This window comes from Rhinopithecus roxellana, chromosome 7 (genome assembly GCF_007565055.1).
Source record: "Rhinopithecus roxellana isolate Shanxi Qingling chromosome 7, ASM756505v1, whole genome shotgun sequence".
Lineage (NCBI taxonomy): Eukaryota > Metazoa > Chordata > Mammalia > Primates > Cercopithecidae > Rhinopithecus > Rhinopithecus roxellana.
Window position 1 is genome coordinate 21,452,630 of NC_044555.1, and position 21,351 is coordinate 21,473,980.

Sequence of the window (21,351 nt, forward strand, 5' to 3'; positions counted from 1 at the left end):
GACGCAGAGAAGAGATCGAAACCGACTGGTCAGGTGAACTATAATATAACGTTCTACTAGAATGTAAGTCATCTGATTGGCTTTTGCGCTCTTTTAGGCCACCCATTGTGATACGACATTATTACATCCCCGTTTCATGGGTGGACTCGTCGCTAGGGAAGTCTTTGCCGACAGAAAATCACCCTTCCGCAATCCTCCTTTAATGAGAATGGGTAACTTAATAACCATAGAAATGAAAGCGGAAGCTTCGCTCTGGTCTTGTTCCCGCCCTCCTTTGGGAGACCCCAAAGGGGAATCCCACCTCTTGTAAAGCCTTTGGCCTTTTTTTTTTTTTTTAAGGTTTGACACTGATTTTATTATCATGATGCTGCACGTCACGTTAGGTAAAGGACTTAGCCACCAATAAATTAAAAATAGCGGAGTGGAAAGAGTGACGGTGAATCAAACGGAAAAGCCACATTAAAAGAAAACAAAAACAAAAACAAACCAGGGTGGTGAAACACCGGGCTCATTCAATTAAGTATTAGAATGCACTATAACCCTCACCGATCTGAGAGTAAGAAATGGTATCTCAGTGTAGTTTTTTTCTTTTCTTTTTTTTTTTCTTTTTCTTTTTTTTTTTTTTTTTTTTTTTGAGACGGAGTTTCACTCTTGTTGCCCAGGCTGGAGTGCAATGGCACGATCTCCAATCACCACAACCTCCGCCTGGCCGGTTCAAGCGATTCTCCTGCCTCAGCCTCCCGAGTAGCTGGGATTACAGGCGCCCGCCACTACGCCCAGCTAATTTTTTTTTTTTTTTTTTCTTTTAGTAGAGATGGGGTTTCTCCATATTGGTCAGGCTGGTCTCGAACTCCTGACCTCAGGTGATCCGCCCGCCTCGGCCTCCCAAAGTGCTGGGATTACAGGCGTGAGCCACGGCGCCCGGCCTTCTTCTTATTTCATAGAAGTTAATGATTTCCTTGCTATGGAAAAATATTTCCAGCCAGGGCCGGGCGCGGTGGCTCACACCTGTAATCTCAACACTTTGGAAGTCAAGGCGGGCAGTTCACTTGAGGTCAGGAGTTGGAGACCAACCTGGCCAACATGGCGAAACCTTGTCTCTACTAAAAATACAAAAATTGGCCGGGAGTGGTGGTGGGCGCTTGTAATCCCAGGAGGCACGAGAATCGCTTGAACCCGCCAGGCAGAGGTTGCGGTGAGCCGAGATCGCACCACTACACTCCAGCCTAGGGGATAGAGCGAGACTCTGTCTCCAAGAAAAAAGAAAGAAAGAAAGAAAGAAAGAAAGAAAGAAAAAGAAAAGTATTTCCAACCAGGACTCTTTGTTTCCTTTCTTGATTTAATTAACTTTATTGAAAGATAACACTATTGATCTGTCTATATACATAGATGCACCCATTTTAAGGGTACAATTTAGTGAGCTTTGTCTAATGTATACAACCTTGTAACCACCATCACAAGCAAGATAGGGAATATTGAGTCCTTTGTACCCTATCCCAAACCCCACCCCCTACCCCAGGTAACCAATGATTGGCTTTCTGTTACTGGATTACATTTCTCTTGCAGAGTTTCATGCAAATAGAATGAGACAGGATGTATCCTTTTCTGTCTGGCTTCTTTCACTCACCATAATCTTTTTGAGATTCATCCAAGTTGTTTTGTGTATAAGCATTTTTTTTTCTTTTTATTGATGAGTAAAATTCCATATTATGGGCCGGGTTGGCTCAGTGGCTAACGCCTGTAATCCCAGCACTTTTGGAGGCCGAGGCAGGTGGATCACCTGAGGTCAGGAGTTCAAGACCAGCCCGGCCAGCATGGTGAAACCACGTTTCTACTAAAAATACAAAAATTAGCCAGGAGCGGTGGTACACAACTGTAATCCCAGCTACTCAGGAGGCTGAGGCATGAGAATCTCTTGAACCCAGGAGGTGGAGGGTGCAGTGAGCCGAGATCATGCCACTGCACTCCAGCCTTAGCGATAGAGGGGAAAACTCTGTCTCAAAAACAAAACAAAACAAAACAAAACAAAATTCATAGTATGACTACACCACAATTTGTTTATCCATTCTCTTAAGTGTAGTTTTGTGTTTCTCTTATTATGAGTGAGATTCACCACCTTGTCATATGTTTAAGGTTCATTTTATTTTATTTATTTATTTATTTATTTATTTATTTTTTTGAGACGGAGTTTCGCTCTTGTTGCCTAGGCTGGAGTGCATTGGTGCGATCTCAGCTCACTGCACCCTCCGCCTCCCAGGTTCAAGCAATTCTCCTACCTCAGCCTCCTGAGTAGCTGGGATTACAGGTGCCTGCCACCCATGCCCGACTAATTTTTGTACTTTTAGTAGAGGCAGGGTTTTACCACGTTGGTCAGGCTGGTCTTGAACTCCTGACCTCAGGCGATCCACCCGCCTCGGCCTCCCAAAGTGCTGGGATTACAGGCGTGAGCCACTGCGCCCGAACTTATTTTATTTTATTTTATTTATTTATTTATTTATTTATTTTTTGAGACGGAGTCTTGCTCTGTCGCCCAGGCTGGAGTGCAGTGGCCGGATCTCAGCTCACTGCAAGCTCCGCCTCCCGGGTTTACGCCATTCTCCTGCCTCAGTCTCCAGAGTAGCTGGGACTACAGGCGCCCGCCACCTCGCCCGGCTAGTTTTTTGTATTTTTAGTAGAGACGGAGTTTCGCCGTGTTAGCCAGGATGGTCTCGATCTCCTGACCTCGTGATCCGCCCGTCTCGGCCTCCCAAAGTGCTGGGATTACAGGCTTGAGCCACTGCGCCCAGCCATATTTTATTTTATTTTAAGACAGAGTCTTGCTCTATCGTCCACGTGGGAGTGTAGTGGCACAATCAGGGCTCACTGCTGCCTTGACTTCCTGGGCTCAAGCAATTCTCCCACCTCAGCCCCCCAGGTAGCTGGGACTACAGGCATATGCCACCAAGAACCATTTTAATATCTGTTCTTATTTTATTTTTTAAATTTAATTATTATTTTTCTTTTGAGACGGAGTCTCCCTCTGCCGCATAGGTTGGAGTGCAGTGGTGCAATCTCAGCTCACTGCAATCTCTGCCTCCCAGGTTCAAGAGATTCTCCTGCCTCAGCCTCCCAAGTAGTTGGAATTACAGGCACCCACCAGCTAATTCTTGTATTTTTAGTAGAGACGGGGTTTCACCATGTTGGCCAGGTTGGTCTTGAACTCCAACTCATGACCTCAAGTTATCCTCCCGCCTCCACCTCTCAAAGTGCCGGGGTTATAGGTGTGTGCAACCGCACCCGGCCTCTTTGTATATTAGGAATATTAACAACATTTTTGGGCCAGGGTGGACAGAGTTTTGCTCGTCGCCCAGGCTGGAGTGCAATGGTGCAATCTTGGCTCACCGCAACCTCTGCGTCCCAGGTTCAAGCGATTCTCCTGCCTCAGCCTCCCGAGTAGTTGGGATTACAGGCACTCACCACCATGTTTGTATTTTTAGTAGAAACGGGGTTTCACCATGTTGGCCAGCCTGGTCTCAAACTCCTGACCTCTGGTGATCCACCTGCCTCGGCCTCCCAAAGTACTGGGATTAAAGAAGTGAGCTAAGACCATGCATAGCCTTTTTCTTTTCTTTCTTTCTTTCTTTTTTTTTTTTTTTTTTTGAGACAGGGTCTCCCTCTGTCATCCAGACTGGAGTGCAGTGGTGCAATCTCGGCTCACTTCAGCCTCGACCTTCTGGGGTCAACCAATCTGCCTACCTCAGCCTCCCGAGTAGCTGGGACTACAGGCACAGGCTACCATACCCAGCTAATTTAAAAAAAAAAATTTTGTAGAAACCAAGTCTTACAGTGTTGCCCAGGCTGGTCTCAAACTCCTGGGCTCAAGTGATCCACCCACATCTATCTGCCTTCCAAAGTGCTAGGATTTCAGGCGTGAGCCACCACACCAGGCCTACTGTGTGTGTGTGTGTGTGTGTGTGTGTGTGTGTGTGTGTGTGTGTGTGTGTGTGTGTGTGTGTTTGAGACGGAGTCTCGCTCTGGAGTTCAGTGGCCCGATCTTGGCTCACTGCAACCTCTGCCTACCAGGTTCTAGCGATTCTCCTACCTCAGCCTCCCAAGTTGCTGGGATTATGGGCACGTGCCACCATGCCTGTCTAATTTTTGCATTTTTGGTATATACAGGTTTCACCATGTTGGCCAGGTTGGTCTCAAACTCCTGGCCGCAAGGGATCTGCCCACTTCGGCCTCCCAAAGTGCTGGGATTACAGGCATGAGCCACCATGCCTGGCCCTTGCCTACATTTGTAATATGTAAATTATGTTGTCACAGTCTCCATTCCATACTGGATCCCCTGACCTCCTGGTTGCGTTTTTTCTTTTTAATTTTGCACACATTAACAAACTTTTTTTGTACCATAAAGATCAATGGGTTTTGACAGATGCATTTTAAAGTGTTCCGCACACAGATTTTTTTCACATTTCTTGTTAGATTTCTTCCTCATTATTTCCTTTGATGCTATTGTAAACGAGGTTTCCTCTATCATTATCTCTCTCTCTTTTTTTTTTTTTTTTTGGTAGAGGCGGGATCTCACTATGTTGCCCCAGCTGGACTGCAGTGGCTATTTATAGGCGTGATCATCGCACACTACAGCTGTGAACTCCTGGGCTCAAGCGATCCTCCCACTTCAACTTCCCAAGTAGCTGGGACTACACGTGTGAGCCACTATGCATCTTTATATCCTCTCACTGGTTATTGTTGATATATACAAAAGCTATTGATTTCTCTACGTTAATTTTATATCCTTCCATTTTACTGAATAATTTTATTGTTAGAGTGTTTTATCATTGATTCTCTAGGGTTTACCGGGTACAAAATCATATCATCTGAAAATAGGGATATCTTTCTTTATTGTTTTCCAATCAGTCACACTGGCTGTAATTGATTTCTCTTGCCTAATTACCATTTTCCACTAACAGGAACCACAGCCCCTTAGACAAATAGCTGATTGCAGGGTTGGGACAAGGAAAGTACAATATTAGCCTGGAACATCTTATTTGACCATACATTGAAAGAATTTGAATTAAAAAAGAATCCAGGAGTCCAAAGTGATCTAAATAAATAAATGGAGGCGAAGGGAAAACTCTTTCTCACAGAGGAATGCCAACTAATAAATGTACAAGGAATGATGGAATTAGCAAATAACTATTTGGGCCGGGCACGGTGGCTCACACCTGTAATCCCAGCACTTTGGGAGGCCAAGGCGGGCGGATCATGAGGTCAGGAGATCAAGACCATCCTGGCTAACACGGTGAAACCCCATCTCTTACAAAAAAAATTAGCCGGGCGTGGTGGCGGGTGTGGTGGGTTCAAGCGATTCTCCTGCCTCAACCTCCTGAGTAGCTGGGATTACAGGCGCCTGCTACCACGCCCAGCTAATTTTTTGTATTTTGAGTAGAGACAGGGTTTCACCATGTTTGTCAGGCTGATCTTGAACTCCTGACCTGACCTCAGGTGATCAGCCAGCCTCAGCCTCCCAAAGTGCTGGAATTACAGGCGTGAGCCACCACACCAGGCCCAGAGGGCTAATTTTTAAATTTTTTGTAGAGACAAGATCTCACTATGTTGCCCAGGCTTACTTTTTAATTACAACAAGGATTAGGGTAACTTCAGAATGGAGAACACTACCTTAACCGAGTCACCTTTAGCATCACCAGGACAGGGACAAATTGGTATTATGTACTTTCCCATGTAATGCACTGAGAAAGACACAAATCACTTCTGTGGTATTTCTGCCAAAAATTCATAACCTGAATCGAATCATGAGAAGCTATTAGTCAAACCCCAACTAAAGAACTCATCAAGATATCAACGTCATAAAAAACAAAGATCACTTGCAGTCAGGAGTTTGAGACCAGCCTGGCCAACATGGCAAAACCTGTCTCTACCAAAAATACAAAAATTAGCTGGGTATAGTGGCAGGCGCCTGTAATCCCAGCTACTTGGTAGGCTGAGGCAGGAGAATTGCATGAACCCAGGAGGCGGAGGTTGTAGCGAGCCAAGATCGCGACACTGCACTCCAGCCTGGGTGGCAGAGCAAGACTTTGACTCAAAAAAAAAAAAAAAAGAGAGAATGACTTTCTCTTAAATGTCTTTGGAGAATGACTTTCTCTAAAATGTCTTTGTACAGAAGAGACTGAGACTATTATCCTTAGAAAGATCTGATTGCAAGGTTAGCCCTTGACTAGCATCTGGAAATTTGGCTAGTAAACAGTTCGCTACACTGATATGAGTGGTTCATTGTGACTGGGCGTGGTGGTTCACGCCTGTAATCCCAGCACTTTGGGAGGCCGAGGCGGGTGGATCACTTGAGGTCAGGGATTCGAGACCAGCCTGATCAACATGGTGAAACCCCATTTCTACTAAAAATACGAAAATTAGCTGGGCATCGTTGTGGTGTCCTATAATCCCAGCTATTCAGGAGGCTGAGGCAGGAGAATTGTTTGAACCCGGGAGGCGGAGGTTGCAGTGAGCAGAGACTGTGCCACTGTACTCCAGCCTGGGTGGCAGAGCGAGACTCTCTCAAAAAACAAAAAACAGGAGTGGTTCATTGTGCCTAAACTGTTTGTAGAAACAATGTGGTTTATGTGGAACACCTGCATTCCCTCAGAGTCTAGGATTCTGATATGTGCTAGGTAGAGAGTACCTATGTGACCAGTCCCCACTAAAAAACTTTGGGCACTGAGTCACTAATGAGCTTTCCCAGTACAAAACACTTTGCACGTGTTGTCACAACTCATTGCTGGAGAAATTAAGTCAGTCTTGTATGACTCCACAGGGAGACTCTTGGAAGCTTCTGCCTGGTCCTCCGGATTTCAGCCTCTTGCTCAAGGGAGGTACAGAGCATACAGAACCCTGTGCATGGGGCCAGGCGCGGTGGCTCACGCCTGTAATCCCAGCACTTTGGGAGGCCGAGACGGGTGGATCACGAGGTCAGGAGATTGAGACCATCCAGGCCGACACGGTGAAACCCCGTCTCTACTAAAAATACAAAAAAAAAATAGCCAGGTGTAGTGGTGGGCCCCTGTAGTCCCAGCTACTCGGGAGGCTGAGGCAGAAGAATGGCGAGAACCCAGGAGGCGGAGCTTGCAGTGAGCCGAGATCGCACCACTGCACTCCAGCCTGGGCGACTGAGCGAGACTCTGTTTCAAAAAAAAAAAAAAAAAAAAAAAAAAAAAAGAAGCCTGTGCATGAATTTCCTGGATCCCACCTGTGTCTTTTTTTTTTTTTTTTTTTTTTGAGACAGGGTCTCGCTCACTCTGTCGCCCAGGCTGGAGTGCAGTGGTGCAACCTCACCTCACTGGAACCTCCGCCTCTGGGTGCAAACAATTCTGCTTCATCAGTCTCCCGAGTAGCTGGCATTACAGCTGTGCGCCACCACATCGGGCTAATTATTGCATTTTAAATAGAGATGGGGTTTCATCATGTTGACCAGGCAATGGTCTCAAACTTTTGACCTCAAGCAATCTGCCTACCTTGGCCTCCCAAGGTGCTGGGATTACAGGTGTGAGCCACTAGGGCTGGCCAACTTTTTTTTTTTTTTTGAGACAGAGTTTTGCTCTTGTTGCCCAGTCTGGAGTACAGTGGCGAGATCTTGGCTCACTGACACCTCTGCCTCCCGGGTTTAAGCAATTCTCCTGCCTCAGCCTCCCAAATAGCTGGGATTACAGGCATGCACCATCATGCCTGGCTAATTTTTGTATTTTTAGTAGAGACAGGATTTCACCAAGTTGGTCAGGCTGGTCTCAAACTCCTGACCTCAGGTGATCCACCTGCCTCAGCCTCTGAAAGTGCTCAGATTACAAGCATGATCCACTATGCCCAGCCTTTTAATTAATTTGTTTATTTTTGAGACAGAGTTTGGCTCTCGTTGCCCAGGCTGGAGCGCAATGGTGCAATCTCTTCTCACTGCAACCTCCACCTCCCCGGTTCAAACGATTCTCCTGCCTCAGCCTCCCAAGTAACGGGATTATAGACATGACCCACCACGCCTGGCTAATTGTTTTTTTTTTTTTGGATGGAGTTTTGCTCTTGTCACCCAGGATGGAGTGCAATAGCGTGATCTCGGCTCACTGCAACCTACACCTCCCAGGTTCAAGTGATTCTCCTGCCTCAACCTCCCTAGTAGTTGGAATTATAGGTCCTGCCACCAAGCCCGGCTATTTTTTTTTATTTTTATTTTTTTGTTTTTAGTGGAGATGAGGTTTTGCCATGTTGGCCAGGTTGGTCGTGAACTCCCAACCTCAGGTGATCCACCTGCCTTGGTCTCCCAAGTGCTGGGATTACAGGCATGAGCCACCGCGTCCAGCCTTTCGCCTTTCAGCCTTTTTTTTTTTGGTCTCAACTCTGTCTCCCAGGCTAGAGTGCAGTGGCACGAACACGGCTCATTACAGCCTCGACCTTCTGGGCTCAAGTGATCCTCCCACCTCAGCCTCCTGAGCAGCTGGGACCACAGGTGTCTACCACCACGCCCAACTAATTTTTGTATGTTTTGTAGAGATGGGTTTTTGCCATGTTGCCCAGGCTGGTCTCGAACCCCTGAGCTCAAGCAATCAGCCTGCCTCAGCCTCCCAAAGTGCTAGGATTACAGGCATGAGCCACTGGGCCAGCTTCAGCTATTCTATTAATCCGAAATTATTTCAAGACAAAATTTAAAATGGAAAAACCGGCTGGGTGCGGTGGCTCATGGCGGTAATCCCAACACTTTGGGAGGCCGAGGTGGGTGGATCACTTGAGACCAGGAGTTTGAGACCAGCCAGGGCAACATGGTGAAACCCTCTCTCTACTAAAAATACAAAAATTAGTCGGGCTTGGTGGCGTGCGCCTGTAGTCCCAGCTGCTCAGGAGGCTGAGGCACAAGAATTGCTTGAATCTGAGGGACAGAGGTTGCAGAGAGCTGAGATCACACCACTGCACTCCAGCCTGGGTAACAGAGGGAGACGTCATCTCAAAAGAAAAAAATAAAATGAAACAAAGAAAAGAAAAATAGAAAAATGAAAATGAAACCAAATCTGTACCCTAGATGTGTTTATTGCTCATTGCTAGAGACATATCTGTTTTTAGGCCCTCTTAGTGAACAGACGTGGGACACACACACAGACACACACACTGATTCTCCTCATAACATAACTCTCTTTCTCTGTCTATATATAAAACCATGAGATCATCCTGATACCTCCAATTCCAATTCAACACTTCAGGGTAAACTTCTGTTTTCCCCATCCATATTTGTCACTCTTTTAGTAAGTAATCTAACTCCCATTATTCCTAATTACTTATTTCCTCAAGCCTAGATTACACAAAGGAATTTTCAGAATTGCCTAACCCATACCACTACAAAAGCAAATCTACTTACCAGAGTACAATATTTGCTTACAGATTTTTTTTTTTTTTTTTAGAGACAGGGTCTTGCTCTGTCACCCAGGGTGGAGTGCAGTGGCACGATCTCAGCTCACTGCAACTTCTACCTCCTGGGTTCAAGCAATTCTAGTGCCTCAGCCTCCCCAGACCCCCTTTTTTTTTTTTTTTAAAGACAGGATTTCACTTTGTCACCCAGGCTGGAGTGCATTAGTGTGATCACAGCTGACTGCAGCCTCAAACTCTTGGACTCAAGCGATCCTCCCACCTCAGCCTCTTATGTAGTGGGGACTACAGGTACATGCCACCATGCCTGGCTAATTATTAAAAAATAATTTTTTGTGGCCTGGCGTGGTGGCTCACACCTGTAATCCCAGCACTTTGGGAGGCCGAGGCGGGCGGATCATGAGGTCAGGAGATCAAGTCCGTCCTGGCTAACACGGTGAAACCCTGTCTCTACTAAAAATACAAAAAATTAGCTGGGCGTGGTGGCACATGCCTGTAGTCCCAGCTACTTGGGAGGCTGAGGCAGGAGAATCGCTTGAACTCAGGAGGCAGAGGTTGCAGTGAGCCAAGATCACGCCACTGCACTCCAGCCTGGGCGACAGAGCGAGACTCTATCTCAATAAAAAAAAGTTTTTTTTGCAGGTCAGGCACGGTGGCTCGTGCCTGTAATCCCAGCACTTTGGGAGGCCGAGGTGGGCAGATTACCTGAGGTCAAGAGTTCGAGACCAGCCTGGCCAACATGGTGAAACCCCGTCTCTACTTAAACTACAAAAATTAGCTGGGCATGGTGGCAGGCACCTGTAATCCCAGCTATTCGGGAGGCTGAGGCAGGAGAATCACTTGAAGCCGGGAAGCAAGGGTTGCACAGAGCTGAGATTGCGCCATTGCATTTCAGCCTGGGCAACAAGAGTCAGACCCTCAAAAAAAAAAAAAAATATATATGTATATATATATACACACACACGCACACACACAATGTATATACATACATATATATACACAAACACACATACATATATATACACACACACACACATATATATAGTAGAGACAGGGACCTTGCTATGTTGCCCAAGGTTGTCTCCAACTCCTGGCCTCAAGCAATCTTCCTGTCTCAGCCTCCCAAAATGCCCAGATTGCAGGTGGGAGCCAGCATACCCAACCCATTGTTTACAGGCATTTTTGAGGTAAAATTTACATGCAGTAAAATTCACAAATCAAAATTCACAGCAGCCTGATAAAATAATACACTCAACAGGGCGTGGTGGCTCACGCCTGTAATCCCAGCACTTTGGGAGGCCGAGGCGTGCAGATCACGAGGTCAGATCGAGACCATCCTGGCTAACATGGTGAAACTCCGTCTCTACTAAAAAAATACAAAACATTAACCGGGCATGGTGGCAGTCGCCTATAGTTCCAGCTACTCGGGAGGCTGAGGCAGGAGAATGGCATGAACCCGGGAGGCGGAGCTTGCAGTGAGCCGAGATCGTGCCACTGCACTCTAGCCTGGGCAACAGAGTGAGACTCCGTCTCATAAAAAAAAAAAAGAGAAAAAAAATACACTCAAGTAGCTCCTACCCCTATCACGATATAGAATGTTTACATCAGCAGGGTGTGGTGGCTCACACTTGTAATCCCAGCACTTTGGGAGTCCAAGGCAGGCAGATCACGAGGTCAGTAATTCAAGACTAGCCTGGCCAACACAGTGAAACACCATCTCTACTAAAAATACAAAAATTAGTTGTGCGTGCTGGCGGGTGCCTGCAATCCCAGCTACTTGGAGGCTGAGGCAGGAGAATCACTTGAACCCAGGAGGCGGAGGTTGCAGTGAGCTGAGATCGCATCACTGCACTTCAGCCTGGGCGACAGAGCTAGACTCCGTCTCAAAAAAAAAAAAGTATGTTTACATCACGGAAAGTTCTTTCCCAGATGTTCTCAGTCGATCCTCTCCCCCATGAGGCAATGAGTGTTAAAATTTCGGGGATCCTGTAATACCAGCACTTTGGAAGGCTGAGGAGGGTGGATTGCTTGAGGCCAGATGTTGGAGACCAGCCTCGCCAACACGGTGAAACCCCATCTCGACTAAAAATACAAAAATTAGCCGGGCGTGGTGGCACGCGACTGCAGTCCCAGCTACTCGGGAGGTAGAGGCACAGAATTGCTTGACCTCGGGAGGTGGAGTGACCCGAAATCACACCACTGCACTCCAGCCTGGGCGACAGAGCGAGACTCCGTCTCAAAAAAAAACAAAAGAAAGAAAGAAAAGAAAAAAGATAAAAAGAAGTTGGGGGGGCACATGGCTATCCAATTGTTCCAACATTATTTGTTGAAAAGAATATCCAGTCTGCACTTTGCACTTTTTTCAAAAATCAATTGACCATATACATGTGGGTCTATTTCTGGAGTTTCTATTCTCTTTCATTGATATAATTGGCTGTCTTGACACAAATATCACAATATTTTGATTATTGTAGCTTTATAATAAGTCATGAAGTCAGGAAGTGCAGGTCCTCCAATTTGTTCTTGTTTTTCAAAGTTGTTTTGTTTTGTTTACATTTCCATATGACTTTTAGAATCAGGTTGTCAGCCAGGTGGCTCACGCCTGTAATCCCAGAACTTTGGGAGGCTGAGGCAGGCGGATCACCTGAGGTCAGGAGTTCGAGACCAGCCTCAACATAGAGAAACCCCGTGTCTACTGAAAATACAAAATTAGCCGGGCGTGGTGGTGCATGCCTGTAATCCCAGCTACTCGGGAGGCTGAGGCAGAAAAACTGCTTGAACCTGGGAGGCAGAGGTTGCGGTGAGTTGAGATCGCACCATTGCACTCCAGCCTGGGCAACAAGAGCGAAACTCTGTCTCAAATAAAAAGAAAAAAGGGCCGGGCGCGGTGGCTCAAGCCTGTAATCCCAGCACTTTGGGAGGCCAAGACGGGTGGATCACAAGGTCAGGAGTTTGAGACCATCCTGGCTAACACAGTGAAACCTCGTCTCTACTAAAAAATACAAAAAGCTAGCCGGGCGAGGTGGCTGGCGCCTGTAGTCCCAGCTACTCGGGAGGCTGAGGCAGGAGAATGGCGTAAACCCGGGAGGCGGAGCTTGCAGTGAGCTGAGATCCGGCCACTGCACTCCAGCCTGGGCGACAGAGCGAGACTCTGTCTCAAAAAAAAAAAAAGAAAAAGAAAAAAAAGAAAAAAGAATCAGGTTGTCAATTCTACAAAAATATCTGCTGGGATTTGACTGGGATTACATTGATTCTATAGACCAGTCTCAGGAGAACTGGTATCTTAATAATATTGAGTCTCCTGCTTCATAAACATAGTGTATCTCTTCATTCATTTAGGAATTATTTAATTTTTTTCTTTCTTTCTTTTCTTTTTTTTTCTTGTATTTTTTGAGACAGAGTCTCACTCTCTCACCCACGCTGGAGTACAGTGGCAGCATCTCGGCTCACTACAGCCTTTGCCTCCTGCATTCAAGGGATTCTCCTGCCTCAGCCTCCTGAGTAGCTGGGACCACAGGCACATGCCCCCACGCCCGGCTAATTTTTGGTTTGTTTGTTTGTTTTTTGAGACGGAGTCTCCCTCTATTGCCCAGGCTGGAGTGCAGTGGCATAATCTCAGCTCACTGCAACCTCTGCCTCCCAGGTTCAGGAGATTCTCTCACCTCTGCCTCCCGAGTAGCTGGGACTACAGGCGTACACCACCATACCAGGCTAGTTATTTTTTATTTTTAGTAGAGACAGGGTTTCACCATATTGGCCAGGCTGGTCTCGAACTCCTCATCTCGTGATCCTCCCACCTCAGCCTCCCAAAGTGCTGGGATTACAGGCATGAGCCACCGCGCTTGGCCTTTTTTTCTTTCCTCTTTTTTTTTTTTTTTTTTTTTTTTTGAGGTGGAGTTTTGTTCTGTTGCCCTGGCTGGAGTGCATGGAGTGCAGTGACGCCATCTTGGCTTACTGCAACCTCTGCCTCCGGGGTTCAGGCGAGATGGGGTTTCACCATGTTGGCCTGGCAGGTCTCTGGTGATCCACCCGCCTTGGCCTCCCAAAGTGTTAGGATTACAGGCGTGAGCCACCGCTCCCGGCCTAATTTTTGCATTTTTAGTGGAGATGGGGGGGGGGAATTTCACTATGTTGGCCAGGCTGGTCTCGAACTCCTGACCTCAAGTGATCCATCTGCCTGGGCCTCCCAAAATACTGGGATTACAGACGTGAGCCACCATGCCCAGCCCATAAATGTTATTTTAAGGTTTCCATTTCCTATGGGTCATTGCTACTTGATAGAAATACAATTAGCCGGGCACAATGGCTCGCGTCAGTAATCCCAGCACTGTGGGAGGCTGAGGCAGGTGGATCACTTGAGGCCAGGAGTTAGAAACCAGCCTGGGCAACATGGTGAAACCCCATCTCTATAAAATATACAAAAATTAGCAAGGCATGGTTGCATGCGCCTGTAAGTCCCAGCTACTCAGGAGACTTAGGTGGGAGGAATGCTTGAGCCCGGAAGATGGAGGTTGCAGTGAGCCAAGAGCCAGACCCTGTCTCAAAAAGAAAAAAAAAGAGCCGGACACGGTGGCTCATGCCTGTTATCTCAGCACTTTGGGAGGCTGAGATGGGTGGATCACCTGAGGTCAGGAGTTTGAGACCAGCCTGGCCAACATGGTGAAACCTTGTCTCTACTAAAAAAATACAAAAATTAGTCGGGCATGCTGACGGGCGCCTGTAATCCCAGCTATTTGGGAGGCTGAGGCAGGAGAATAACTTGAACCTGGGAGGCAGAGGTTGCAGTGAGCTGAGATCGCGCCATTGCACTCCAGTCTGTGCCACAGAGTGAGACTCCATCTCAAAAAAAAAAAGAGGACATGTTGGCCTGTTTGTAATGTTATGTTAGGAGGAAAGGCAGTCTTTCGCCATTGAGTTTGACATTACTACAGGTTATTTGTAGCTGCTCTTTATCACATGGAGGAGATATTACCTTCTTTCATTTCTAGTTTTCTGAGTTTTTTTGTTTTTTGTTTTTCTGAGTTTTGCTCTTCTTGCCCAGGCTGGAGTGCAGTGGTGCGATCTCGGCTTCCTGCAACCTCTGCCTCCCTGGTTCAAGTGATCCTCCTGCCTCAGCCTCCCAAATAGCTGGGATTACAGGTGCACGCCACCACGTCCAGCTAATTTTTTGTATTTTTAGTAGAGACGGGGTTTCATCATGTTGGCCAGGCTGGTCTCAAACTCCTAACTCAGGTGATCCACCCGCCTTGGCCTCCCAAAGTGCAGGGATTATAGGCGTGAGCCACTGCGCCTGGCAGAGAGTTTTTTTTTAATCAGGAATGGATGGTGGATATCGCCAAATGCTTTTCTTTGCATCTCTTGAAATGGTTTTTCTTGCATTCTTGGAATAAATTCAAATTCATCTTGATGTATTTTCTTTTGTGTATATATTGTTGGATGTGATTTACTAAAATGGGCCGGGAGCAGTGACTCATGCCTGTAATCCCAGCACTTTGGGAGGTAGAGGCGGGTGGATCACCTGAGATCGGGAGTTCAAGACCAGCCTGGCCAACATGGTGAAACCCCGTCTCTACTAAAAATACAAAAATTAGCTGGGCGTGGTGGCACGTGCCTGCAATCCCAGCTACTCGGGAGGCTGAGGCAGAATAATCGCTTGAACCCAGGAAGCAGAGGTTGCAGTGAGCCAAGTTCGCTCCACTGCACTTCAGCCTGGGCAGCAGAGTGAGTCTCTGTCTCCAAAACAAAACAAAACAAAACAAAACAAAACAAAGCAAAGCAAAAAACAAGATTTACTAAAATGTTAAGAACTTTCGCATCTGTGTTCATGAAGGGTAGTTACATATAGTTTTATTTTCTTGTAATGACTTTCTGTGCTTTTGTATCAGAGTAATGCTAGTTTCATAGAATGAGTTGGAAAGTATCCTCTCCTCTTAAATTTTCTGGAAGAGTTTGTGCAGAATTCATATTATTTCTGCCATATATATATATGGTACAGTTCCCCAAGGAAGCCATCTGGGCCTGGAATTTCCTTCATGGGAATATGTTTTACTACAAGTTCAATTTATTTAATATAAATCAAGTTATCTATTTCTTTCTGAGTGGGCATTGGTGTTTTGTGTCTTGCAAGGAATTTGTTGAGAAGTATTGGCATAAATTTGTTTGTAATATTCTCCTTTACCCTTTTTTAAAAATTGCAGTAAAATGTGCCTGACATAAAATTTATTGTTTTAACCATCTGTAAGTGTACAATTCAGGAGCATTAAGTACATTCACAATGTTGTGTAACCAATGCCACTATTTCCAGAACTTTTTCATCATCCCAAACAGAAACTTTGTACCCATTAAGCAATAACTCCCCATTTTCCCCATCCCCAAGGCCCTGGTAACCTCTATTCTACTTTCTTTCTCTAGTAATTTGCCTATCCTAAATACCACATATAAGTGGAATCAATATTTGTCCTGTGTCTGGCAAATTTCACTTAGCATATTTTCAAGGTTCATCCTGAATCGGCCCTCTCCATCTCCAGGCAGTAAGCTGGGCAACCATCATGCTTACCTTGTTTGTTTCCCATCTCTCAGGGATCACTTTCCTTCATCGTCTAATGTCCAATATCTTTTTTTGTTGTTGTTTTGTTTTTGAGACAGGGTCTCACTCTTGCCTAGGCTGGAGTGCAGTGGCGCAATCACGGGTCACTGCAGCCTTGATCTCCTGGGCTCAAACAATCCTACTGCCTCAGCCTTCCAAATAGCTGAGGCTTCCAGATTAACCACCACACCCAGCTAATCTGATGTCCACTATCGTGAGATTTGTTTTTCCATTTTATTTGTCTCAATTTTTATTTGTTTCAGGCAGGAGGGCAAATTCCATCCCCATTATTCCATCTTGGTTGAAAATTGGGCTGGGCGCAGTGGCTCATTCCTGTAATTCCAGCACTTTGGGAGGCCAAGGCAGGTGGATCACCTGGGGTCAGGAGTTCGAGACCAGCCTGCCCAACATGGTGAAACCCCGTCTCTACAAAAATACACAAAATTAGCCGGGCATGATGATGGGTGCCTGTAATCCCCACTACTCAGGAGGCTGAGGTGGGAGAATTGCTTGAACCCAGGAGGTGGAGGTTGCAGCGAGCCAAGAATAAGCCACTGCACTCCAGCCTGGGTGACAGAGTAGGACTCTGTCTCAAAAAAAAAAAAAAAAAAAAAAAAGAAAGAAAGAAAATCAATAATTACAAACAGCAGAAAATCATGCAGCAGGTTTCCAGACAAATTTGGTGAAAGATAAGCAGAATAAAATAGGTTTTTTAATAAAAAGACGTAATAACAGTGAACTATTTATCAGTTTTTTGTTTGTTTGTCTCAAAGAGCTCCCGGCCGGGCACAGTGGCTCATGCCCGTAATCCCAGCACTTTGGGAGGCCGAGGCGGGTGGATTACCTGAGGTCAGGAGTTCAAGACCACCATGGCGAACATGGTGAAACCCCATCTCTACTAAAAATACAAAAATTAGCTGGGCATGGTTGCACATGCCTGTAATCCCAGCCACTTGGGAGGCTGAGACAGGAGAATTGCTTGAGCACAGGAGATGGAGGTTGCAGTGAGCCGAGATTGTGCCACTGCACTCCAGCCTGGCCAACAGAGCAAGACGGTCTCAAAACAAAAAAAAAAAGAAAAAAGAAAGAAAGAAAGAAAAAGAAAGAAAGAAGGAAGGAAGGAAGGAAGGAAGGAGGAAAGAAAGAAAGAAAGAAAGAAAGAAAGAAGAAAGAAAGAAAGAAAGAAAGAAAGAAAGGAAAGAAAGAAAGAAAGAAAGAAAGAAAGAAAGAAAAAGAGAGAAAGAAAGAAAGAAAGAAAGAAAGGAAGGAAGGAAGGAAGGAAGGAAGGAAGGAAGGAAGGAAGGAAGGAAGGAAGGAAGGAAGGAAGGAAAGAGAAAGAGAAAGAAAGAAGGAAGGAAAGAGAGATTCAGTGTCGGGCATGGTGGCTCACGCCTGTAATTCTAGCACTTTGGGAGGCTGAGGCGGGTGGATCACCTGAGGTAAGGAGTTCGAGACCAGACTGGCCAACATGGTGAAAACCCATCTTTACTAAAAACACAAAAATTAGCTGGGCAGCCTGGTGCAATGGCTCAAGCCCATAATCCCAGCACTTTGGGAGGCCCAAGCCGGTGGATCACGAGGTCAGGAGATCAAGACCATCCTGGCTCGATTCTCCTGCTTCAGCCTCCCAAGTAGCTGGGACTACAGGCGCACGCCACCACACCCAGCTAATTTTTGTATTTTTCTTAGAGACATGGTTTTACCATGTTGGCCAGGATGGTCTCGATCTCTTGACCTTGTGATCTGCCCGCCTCGGCCTCCCAAAGTGCTGGGATTGCAGGTGTGAGCCACTACACCTGGCCGTTTTTTTTGTTTTAGACAGAGTCTTGCTCTGTCACCAAGGCTAGAGTGCAGTGGTGCGATCTCGGCTCATTGCAACCTCCACCTCCCAGGTTCAAGCAATTCTCCTGCACGCTCAGCTAACTTTTGTGTTTTTAGTAGAGACGGGGTTTCGCCATGTTGGCCAGGCTGGTCCTGAACTCCTGACCTCAAGTGATCTGCCCTCCTCGGCCTCCCAAACTGCTGGGATTATAAGCGTAAGCCACTGCGCTTGGCCTACACTCTTCATTAGAAGCAAGTCTCTTAAGTCCAACTCACATTCAAGAGGAGGAGGGGAATTAGGCTCTACCTCTTGAGGGGATGAGAATAAGATATGTAATACATATTTTGGAGGCGATTTTTTTTTTTTTTTTGAGACGGAGTCTCGCTCTGTCACCCAGGCTGGAGTGCAGTGGCGCTATCTCAGCTCACTGAAAGCTCCACCTCCCAGGTTCACACCGTTCTTCTGCCTCAGCCTCCTGAGTAGCTGGGACTACAGGCGCCCGCCACCATGCCTGGCTAATTTTTTGTATTTTTTTTAGTAGAGACGGAGTTTCACCACATTAGCCAGGATGTTCTCGATCTCCTGACCTTGTGATCTGCCCTCCTCGGCCTCCCAAAGTGCTGGGAATACAGGCATGAGCCACTGCGCCTGGCCTATACTTTTTAAAAATAATATATTTTTTGGCTGAGCACAGTGGCTCACGCCTGTAATCCCAGCACTTTGGAAGGCTGAGGCAGGTGGATCACTTGAGGCCAGGAGTTCAAGACCAGCCTGGCCAATATGGTGACATCCCATGCTGGGTGTGGTGGCGCATGCCTGTAATCCCAGCTACTTGAGAGGCTGAGGTAGAATTGCTTGAACCCAGGAGGTGGAGGTTGCAGTGAGCTGAGATTGCACCACTGCACTCCAGCCTGGGCAACAGAGCAAGACTCTGTCTCAAAATAAAGATAAAAATTAAAAAATATATATTTTTTGACATGGGGTTTCACCATGTTGCTTAGGCTGGTCTTGAACTCCTGAGCTTAAGCGATTCTCCCACCTCAGCCTTTCAATGTGTTGGGATTACAGGTGTGAGCTGCTGCTCCCAGCCTGAAGGTGATACTTTAAGGATGTGCAACTGTGTTTCACCTTAAAGTTTTGCCCACTAGTTTTAGCATTTAGTGGATTTTGTCTGCAGTGATTATTACTGTGGTATTCTAATGGGAATTTTCTACTTCCCTCATTCCTTCTATATTTATTATTTGGAATTCTTGTATAAGAAAGAGTTGACCCTTCTCCACCATTCATATATTTATTAGAGATAGGATCTCACTGTCTTCCAGGCTAGAGTGCAGGGGCTATTCACAGGAGTGATCATGGTGCATTACAGCCTCAAACGCTTGAGCTTAAGCCATTCTCCCACCTTAGCCTCCCAAGTAGCTGGGACTACAGGCACACAGCACCTCGCCTGGCTCTCAGCATTTATTTATTCAATCATATCACTTATATAAATAAATATGGAATCATGGATGTTCATTTTTTGAACTATAATATTCTCCTTTTGGTTATTCTTGCTCAAATTGTTCCAGCTTTGGCCATTGGGAGTTGTTTTTCTTTTTTTTCTTTTGTTTTGAGACGGAGTCTTGCTCTGCTGCCAGGCTGGAGTGCAGTGGCAAGATCTCGGCTCGCTGCAACCTCTGCCTCCCAGGTTGAAGCGATTCTCTTGCCTCAGCCTCCAGAGTAGCTGGGACTACAGGTGCGTGCCACCACGCCCAACTAATTTGTGTATATTTAGTAGAGACGGGGTTTCACCATGTTGGCCAGGATGGTCTCGATCTCTTGACCTCGTGATCCACCCAAAGTGCTGGATTACAGACGTGAGCCACCGTGCCCGGCCCAATGTTATTTTCTTAGCACTGATAAATGTGCCATGGTTATGTAGGATGTTAACATTAGGGGGAGGTGGGTGACAGGTATGAAAGCGCACTAATGGTGATGCAACTCTTCTGTAAATCTAAAATTATTTCAGAAAAACTTTTTAAAAACTCTGGGAGGCCAGATGCAGTGGCTCACGCCTGTAATCCCAGCACTCTGGGAGGCTGAGGCGGGTGGATCACAAGGTCAGGAGATCAAGACCATCCTGGCTAACACGGTGAAACCCCGTCTCTACTAAAAATACAAAAAATTAGCCAGGCGTGGTGGCGTGTACCTGTAGTCCCAGCCACCCGGGAGGCTGGAGCAGGAGAATGGCTTGAACCAGGAAGCCAGAGGTTGCAGTGAGCCAAGATTGTACCACTGCACTCCAGCCTGGGAGACAGAGTGAGACTTCATCTAAAAAAAAACAAAAACACAACAAAACCTCTGTAATCCCAGCACTTTGGGAGGCCGAGGCAGTTGGATCATTTGAGATCAGGAGCTCAAGACCAGCCTGGCCAACATGGTGAAAACCCATCTCTACTAAAAATACAAAAATTAGCCAGGCAGTAGTGGCATGTGTCTGTAATCCCAGCTACTCGGGAGGCTGAGGCAGGAGAATCGCTTGAACCTGGAAGGTGGAGGTTGTGGTGAGCCAAGATCATTCCACTGCACTCCAGTCTGGGTGACAGAATGAGACCCTGTCCCCACCTCCCACCCCCCCCCCAAAAAAACTCTGGGCATTACATGTTACATTTAAAAAATAAAGAAGAGGCCAGGCGTGGTATCTCACGCCTGTAATCCCAACAGTTTGGGAGGCCGAGGTGGGCGAATCATCTGAGGTCAGGAGTGTAAGACCAGCCTGACAACATGGTGAAACCCAGTCTCTACTAAAAGTTCAAAAAAATTGGGCCAGGGGCTGTGGCTCACGTCTGTAATCCCAGCAATTTGGGAGGCCGAGGCAGGCGGATCATTTGAGGTCAGGAGTTCAAGACCAGCCTGGCCAACATGGTGTAACCCCCATCTCTACTAAAAATACAAAAATTAGACGGGCGGTAGTGGCACGTGTCTGTAATCCCAGCTACTCAAGAGGCTGAGGCAGGAGAATCACTTGAACCTGGGAGGCAGAGGTTGCAGTGAGCCGAGATCGCGCCATTGCACTCTAGTCTGGGCGACAGAGCAAGACTCTGTCTTAAAAAAAAAAAAGACCAGGCGCAGTGGCTCACCCCTGTACTTTCAGCACTTTGGGAGGCCGAAGCGGGTGGATCACGAGGTCAGGAGTTTGAGACCAGCCTGACCAACATGGTGAAATCCTGTCTGTAATAAAAATACAAAAATTAGCCAGGCGTGGTGGCAGGTGCCTATAATCCCAGCTACTCGGGAGGCTGAGGCAGGAGAATTGCTTGAGCCTGGGAGGTGGAGGTTGCAGTGAGCTGAGACCATGCCACTGCACTCCAGCCTGAGCAAAAGAGCGAGACTCCGTATAAAAAAAAAAAAAGTACCCAAAATTTGCCAGGCGTGGTGGCACATGCCTGTAATCCCAGCTACTCAGGAGCCTGAGGCAGGAGAATCGCTTGAACCTGGGAGGCGGAGGTTCCAGTGAGCTGAGATCACGCCACTGCACCCCAGCCTGGGTGACAGGGAAACCCCATCT